A 7,913-nucleotide genomic window follows, 5' to 3' on the forward strand; every position below is an offset into this window, starting at 1 on the left:
ACCGCCCAAGCCTTTCCCATCCTTAACTCCTCTGCACAACGGGGCCCTCACTGTCCTTCCCCCACCTTCTTATCAAAGGATGCTGGTGCCGGGAGGGGGAAAAGACAGAAAGAGGATTAGTCTCTGGCATGGTTTATGTTGATTTCAAAGCTGTCACTTTTCCCACGTTGGGCCTTCTTTTTCACTGTGGATTTAAGTGCCTAGTCCCCTGCTGAAGGAAGGTCAAGGGCAGAGGTACATTTTGAACTAGGGAAAGTCCTCAGCATCCTCCTGCTCTCACAGCCTTACTGCTAAACATAGCAGTGGATGCAGAGGGTGGCACTGTGGAGCAGTGAGCAAAAACCAGGCTCAGGAGCCAGAGGCCTAGGTTCCAGTCCTGACTGTGCCTCTTGGTCAAGATGCTTCCCCCCAGGGGGTTCCAGTTCCCTTGTGTGTTAAAATTAGAGTACTGGATGCTTAGGCCTGAAACTCTTGAGTATGGGGTTTCGGCTCAGTCCTTACAGGACACCATTAAGTGGAGGAGCTGTTCAGCTCACACTGCCTCTCCTCCCCTGCTCCCTGAAGGCAGCCCCATCTCAATGGCTCACAGCATCTAGGCCTTCCTCGGCTTATTCAGCACCTGCTGGCAGACAAAGGTGGTCTCTCTCCCACCCCTTCCTATTCCCACTGTCACCTGTCCTGAGGTCCATCCTAGGCCTTCGTCACTTTGTCATATGTGTTTTCGCATGCCTGCCTCCTCCACTAAGCTACCTTGGGAACCTCCAGGGCCATGTACAGATTTGCACCATCAGCATCAGCGTGGCTCCTGAATGAATGCAGGGGAGCGGGTCAGGTTGGATGATCTCCTGGCCCACTGCACTCAAAGTATGGTCTACTATCCAGAGGCATCACATCATGTGCAAAAGTGTTCAAAATGCAGCATCTCGGCCTGCCCCAGCCCCTGCTCAGAACCTCCAAGGCAATCCCCACGTGATGCGCAGCACACTCAAGTTCAGAAAGTTCTCTTCCAACTCCTCCCTCCCTTGCTTCTACCACCGAGAAGCCTACAGAACTGCAGGCCTTAGCAGGTCTCACTAAAACATAGCCTGTCATTAACCAAAAGAGATCTGCCTTAGGAACCTTCTAGAAGCCCGCCACTGACTCTCACAAGCAGAATCTGAAATGTGTGCTCCCCGGGGGGCCTCCTGGCACACATTACTCACTGGCCCTCTCCGACCCTCAAGGAAGCCCAGGAAGCTTTCAAGAATGCTGAGGCGGCCAGGCACAATGGCTCACACCTGTAATCCCAGCACGTTGGGAGGCTGAGGCGGGTGGATCACCTGAGATCAGGAGTTTGAGACCAGCCTGGCCAATATGGAGAAACCCTGTCTCTACTAAAAATACAAAAATTAGCCTGGTGTGGTGGTACGCGCCTGTAATCCCAGCTACTCGGGAGGCTGGGGCAGGAGAATCGCTTGAACCCGGAGGCAGAGGTTGCAGTGAGCCGAGATCATGCCATTGTACTCTAACCTGGGCAACAAAGCAAGACTCCATCTCAAAAAATAAAAATTAGGCCAGGAATGGTGGCTCACGCCTGTAATCCCAGCACTTTGGGAGGCCGAGGCGGTCAGATCACAAGGTCAGGAGATTGAGACCATCCTAGCAAACACGGTGAAACCCCATCTATACTAAAAATACAAAAAAAAAAAAAATTAGCCGGGCATGGTGGCGGGTGCCTGTAGTCCCAGCTACTCGGGAGGCTGAGGCAGGAGAATGACATGAACCCGGGAGGCGGAGCTTGCAGTGAGCCGAGATCGCACCACTGCACTCCAGCCTGGGCGAAAGAGCGAGACTCCGTCTCAAAAATAAAAATAATTAAAAAAAAAAAAACAAAAAAAAACGCTGAGGCCTGGCAAAGTCAGACAGACTGGCTGCCCACTCACCTGCACGGATCCCATGTCCACGCTCAGAAGGCTCTCTTCCCTCATTTCTCTACTCTTGACATTTATTCAGCTTGTAAAGAAAAGGATCCTTTCCAAAACACGTCTTCAGTTTTTTAATAAACCCAGCAATTCCTTTAATGATTTCAGATTATCTTAAATATTTATAAAAATCACTCTCAGCAACACTTCTTTAAGCAAACCTCCTCATCAACTTCGATTATTTATATATTTATGAACACGATGTTCAAGGAGCAGATGGCAGCTAGTAAGTCCTCCAAAAGAAGGAAAAAAAAAATCAATGGGACAGAATGTAAGCTCCATGACTCGTCCATTTACTCTTCTCGACAAGCTCTGGTACAATTATCTTTCCATTCAGCGGAAGCGTCACACAAAAGTCCACAATTGGTTTAAAATAGCACACTTGGACTTCATAAAGCTTGGAGGCTCCAAGTTTAATGTAGGAATGACCTGCCAGCCAAGGGCTCTATTCCCAAAGGAAACTGAAGCTCTGTCAGGGGAGGGCAAGATATTGGATGTGGGGACAGATGATGGGACCAGGGGAGGGACAGAAAGAGCACCAGGGGCTGAGGGAAGAAACAGACATTGCTGAGCACCTACTAGGTGTCATGCTCTCTGCTGGGCACTTTCCATACAACCTCTGGGTTGATCGTCACAGCAACACTTCCAGGTGGCGACTGTTAGTCCTCATTTGAAAGATGAAGAGAAAGACAAAGAGAAAGGAAGTATCTTGGCCAAGGGCACAGAGCTAGTGAGTGGCAGAGCCAGGATGTGAACCCAGGCTGTAGGGCCCCAAAACCTTCACTGCCTCTAGAAGGAGAAAAGGAGGGGAGGAAAAAACAATATTGCTCTTAACCTCATGCATCCTAGGCTAACGAAGTTGCCTTTCTTTCAGCCTGGTGAGGCCAATCACCCGTTTTAAGACTATCAAAGACTTAATTGCCAAAGTTCTACTGAAGCAAAAGGACCTGATCCATTTGAGAGCCCAGAGAAGGATGAAAAACAAGATCACAAGGCATCTGTCTTCAACAGGCCTTTATCAAGTATCCCCATTAGGGAAGAGAAAAAAAAACAATCAATCCTTCACTCCTCCCACCCGAATTTCTTTCTTTCAAGAAGCTCCAATTCAAGCTAAAACAGAGGGATGAATCTGGCCTTTGAGATGCCTATACGCTTGCTGAGGAAACAGTGATTATTACTGTTGTTGACGATGATAACAATAATCATGGATGGTGATCACTATTACACGGGGTGTGCAATGGGAACAGGGGCCTATGCTAAGGGCTTCGCTTACGCTACTGCCAGGAGCAACACAACTCCATGACATATGCGCCCATTTCACAGATGAGAACACTGAGGCTCCAAGAACGGAACAAACTTGGTTCCATGCACACAAGCAGTGAGAAAGAAAACCAAGGCATGAATTTGGATCTTACTCTCTTACTCAGGAGCCCTGGGAGACCAACGGGGATTCTTTTGCCTGTTTAGAGATGAGGAAAAGAGGGTTCCAAGAGTGTAGTGACCTCTAGAAGGCTGCACAGCCAAGAGATAATGAAGGTGTATCTGATAAAATTCATACTTAAAATCTGAATTTTCAGCTATACAACACTTCTTTTACAATGCTCAGTGGTGGACGATTTCGCTGAAGACAGCCAAGTCCCAGACCGCCAAAGCCACATGAATCGCGGTCTCTTCAATTAACGAGATGGCAGTAATGCTGAGCACGGGTGAGGCCACAACCTCCTGGCACCCGCGTCCCTCGGGCGTCCTTCCTGTGCTTCCTGTGCATGGGTCTCTGGATCCTGATATAAGAGCTGTCAGGGACCAGGATTCCACATAGGGAGGAATCACGGGACAACCATTTCAAGGTCAACTGCAGGCCAGTGCGCTGACCTTGAGATGGAAAAAGAATGTACATCCTCAAAGAGCAAAGGGGAACCCATCATTCTTCTGCCCATTCTGTCAAAAGACACGTACTGTTTCCTGCATGTGCCAGGCAGCAGGTCAGGTGCCAGAGGAAGCACGAAGACCACTCAGCGTCTGCAAGAAGAAAAGTGAGCTCTGCAGGCCGAAGACTTAGGCGAGGACCCTCAATCTGCCCCTTCCTGACTGAAGGTCTTGAGCCAAGTCCTGCACTCTCTCTAAGTCTCAGGAAAACGAGAACCCTAGCTCTCCTTTACAGGTAACCCTGGCCACTCCACAGTTCAGTCATTAAAAATGAATCTGGGCCAGGCACAGTGGCTCACACCTGTAATCCCAGCACTTTGGGAGGCTAAGGCAGGGAGGATCCCTTGAACCCAGGAGTTTGGGCAACATAGAGAGACCCCATCTCTACAAAACATTAAAAAATTAGTTGGGCATGGTGGTGCACACCTGTGGTCCCAGCTACTTGGGAGGCTGAGGTAGGAGGATGGCTTGAGCCTGAGAGGTCAAGGCTGCAGTAAGACATGATCACGCTACTTCTGCACTACTTCAACCTCAGCAATACCGTGAGACCCTGTCAAAACACAAACAAAATGAATCTGCACATGCTCAAACTGCAGCATGTTGCTGCACAGAAGGGTCTGCGCTGTCTCTTAAAAATAATAGTAGCACTTACGGGGGTCGGGAGTTGGGGGACCCACATAGCTAAGGATCCTAAGAGAGGCACACAGAAGACTTTGGGAGCTGAGAAAGGAGAAGGGGTGGCTGTCAGAAAGAGCAAAATTACTTGAAAATCTCCCAAAGTGAAGGGCAGAAACATATATCCGCCTTTACCTGAAAACCATTTCCAAGTCTCCCTGTGCTAGAACCCACTTCAGCCTCCTGCATCACACACTCTGCCCTTCTCCGTGCTGTGAGCCCAGCAAGGATCTAGAGTGCAAATTCCAATGTGCCTCCTCAGGAAGAAAACTCAGGCCAGCTGACCACTTCTGCATGCCGACCAAGGTAGAAAAGCCACCTCTTCCGGGCTTCCCCCATATTACAGGAACCCCAGGCCTGGGAAACCATCCCAGCCGTCAGCCCTGGCTCAGTCTTGGCTGTTGGCCTCAGCCAGTCACCTGGCAGTGGCAATCAAAATGACGCCTTCTTTTTATTTTTCCCCCAGTGCAATCTTCCAAGAATGGGAGAGTCTCAAAGTCAGAGTTTAAGCCCTTTCTCACAAGGGAGTCAGTATTTTCACAAGATGGTCTTTCTCAGAGAGGGGAGGAGTCCATCCAAACCAGATAGCAAAATTGCTCCCTGGAGATCGTGGATGGATGTTACAGGGCAAGGAAGCTAAAATGTGGAAGCACACCAACTCACCTCTCAAAATTCACCACCCACCCGTTCATCTCACAATTATCTATGGGGTGCTTCCCACGTGCTCCAAGGCACCCTTTCTAGGTGCTGGGGATGCAGAAATTCAAGGTGACTGGCAATGACACTTTCTATCACTGCGCCCCCTCCAGGCCAGGAAATCTACGCTCGTTTTCTCAAGGCCCCACTCGCAGCAGCCCATTTCACAGACGGGACCCTAAGACTCAGAGAGGGTAAGCGACTTGCCCAAGGTCACACAGCTAGTAAGCGGCAGAGCCAGGAATTAAACATAGGTGCAAAGTGCACGTGACACTCCCCCGCAGCCCCGGCTTCCCACTCTATCCCTCCGCACCCCTCCACCTCTTGCAGCAGGGTGGGTAGCAAAGGCACACCCCAAGTACCTCCAGCATGGTAAGACCTCGATTCCCCCTTCCTTCCACTCCTGACACAGGACACACGTTTCAAAGGACACACAGATTTCTCCCACCCCCAGTGTGTGTACACAGCCCCAGGAAAGCCCTGCAGGCTGCAAGGGCACCCACCCGCTAACACTGAACTTCCATTTAAAAAGAAAGATGATGAAAAGATAACAGGCGAAGAGGAAGTGCTCTTTAAACACAGGCCGGTGGCTACCCCAGGAGGAAGTCTTGAGGCCAGTGGAGATTTTGTTCACCCCCCTCTAGTTCCTCAAAATCGAATGCGACTGGCCTTCCAAGCCCCTGATGGGAGGTGGCCGGGGGCCAGCGCTGCTCCCCGGGTCAGTCCCCGCACCGACACCTGGCTCGCAGAAAGGGTCTGCCCGGGGCCAGCCACCCCGACCTGAGCGCCCCCTGCCTCGAGGCGCACAAGGCGCCGGCTCCGCTGCTGGGTGGACCCGGGCGGCGGCCCCGCTGCGCGCTCCCCTAGCGTCCGCCCGCCGCCCCCCGCGCACTCGAGGCGCCTCCCCCGGGACCCCCGCGCCCGCCGGCCCGGACGCCCCCACCACGGCGGCGCCCCCTGTCCACCCGCCGCAGCGCCCGGCCCGGGGGCCCGGATGGTACCTCCGCCTCTCCCCGCACCGATCACGCGCGCGCCCCGCACTCCGCGCCCTCTCTGGGGGCAAATCGGCTCCAGGGGCGCGCGCGCGGGCCGGCCGGGCGGCGGCGCCTTCAGAGCCCCGGCACGTACCTGGCGGCCCGGGCGGGCGAGGGGAGCGCGGCGCGGGAGCGCAGGAGCCTCGGAGCCTCCGGTGCCGCCGCCGCCGTTTCCGGGTTGGCGGGGCTCACGTCACCGCCACAGGTTTGCGAGCTGCCCCCGCCGCGGCGGCAGCAGCAGCAGCAGCAGCCCGGGCGAGTGCCAGGCGAGAAATAACTATAAAAGGAAGAGGCGCGGCGAGGAGGAAGAGGAAGCGCTGTTTACCTTCGAGAAGCCGAGCCGCCGGCGCTCGCACAAAAGGAGGACGCTCGCCTCGCGACGCGCCTCCCCCCGCGCCCAGTCCCCGCCGCATCGCGGGGCCCCGGCGTCAGCGCGCGCCGCGCCCCGGGACCGCCCCGCGCCGGCCCCCACCCCAGAACCCCGCGCCCGCCTGGCCCGTGTCCTCCCGAGCCGGAGCGCCACGGGCCCGGGACGGTGGTGACCTTGGGCAAGTCACCGCGGAGCGCGCTGCGGTTGGGGGTCATCGCCCTCGTTGTGCGAGGAGGAAACCCGGCCCTGAGAGGCGCAGGGGTGACCCCCAAGGTCACGGCCTGTCAGGCAGGGCTCGGGCTCGAACCCCGGACTCCAGACCTTCGGGCCGGCCAGGTTCCCATCCCTGAGTCGCTTCCCCCTCACCTGGACTTCAAGAATGGTGACAGCCCCTGCCTGGCTCACCTCGCAGCGGGGTCAGTGAGAGAAATGCTGTCCACGCACCCATTCAGCCCTCCCGCAGATACTTACCGGGCCTACTAAGTGCCCGGGCTGTTCTAGGCCCTGGAGCTGCAGCTGCGAACCAAGACAAAATCCCTGCCCGGGAGGGGCAGCGGGAACAGGCCGTAAATATCTGATGGGTCTGATGGTGCTAAGTGCTGTGCCAGAGGAAAAATAAAGCGGGGTGAGGGGAGGGTGCGGGCTGTCGGTGCTACCCTAAGCGGTTCTCCAAGGACTTTAAATTTAGTACAGAAATTCCCACATAAAAAGCTCTTCGCCGTAATTCCAGTTTCAGGTATTATGGGAGACCTCATCTTTCCCCTGGTCTACAATGGAAAATACTGTGTTTTTCTCCCTGTAACAGGACGCGCCTAGGAAACTGATACTCTCCTTCCCTCTGCCTTGCTCCCCTGGCCCAGAAGCCCATCCTATCATTAACTTGACATTCAGCCAGAAATTTCTCGGGAAGATAGACAACGTTCTCTCAAGTATCTTTCTGCTGTCCTCTAGCAGGGTATCAAAAGGGTTACATCAAAAGCTTCCATTGTCTTTCCACCTCCACCTCCAGCTATAGGGGGGTTGGGGTATGCTCACATCATACTCAGTGCTGAGTTACCTGATTAGGAGCCAGTTGTTTCATTTCTTTTTTTTTTTTTTTTTTTTTTTTGTCTAGGACAGGATTTTGCTCTGTTGGCCAGGCTAGGTAGCGCAGTGATGCGATAGCTCACTGCAGCCTCAAATTCCTGGGCTCAAGCGATCCTCCCACCTCAGCCTCCCGAGTTGCTGGGACCACGGGTATGCACCACCATG

The 7,913-nt window shown here is 53.9% G+C and overlaps 1 protein-coding gene across 6 annotated transcripts in view; it reads right to left on the reverse strand.

Moving 5' to 3' along the window:
- Positions 1–6,724, reverse strand: part of CYRIB (CYFIP related Rac1 interactor B) — a 176,736-nt gene extending 170,012 nt beyond the window's left edge. For 4 of the 6 annotated variants that reach the window (XM_054499212.2, XM_054499216.2, XM_063669073.1 and 1 more), the window contains exon 1: positions 6,387–6,654. The gene's annotated coding sequence lies outside the window, so the exon portion shown is untranslated. Of the gene's footprint in view, positions 1–6,386 lie in introns of all 6 variants that reach the window. The other 2 variants (XM_063669070.1, XM_054499210.2) reach the window with 1 other exon arrangement.
- Positions 6,725–7,913: the final 1,189 nt, after the last annotated feature.

This window comes from Pongo pygmaeus, chromosome 7 (genome assembly GCF_028885625.2).
Source record: "Pongo pygmaeus isolate AG05252 chromosome 7, NHGRI_mPonPyg2-v2.0_pri, whole genome shotgun sequence".
Lineage (NCBI taxonomy): Eukaryota > Metazoa > Chordata > Mammalia > Primates > Hominidae > Pongo > Pongo pygmaeus.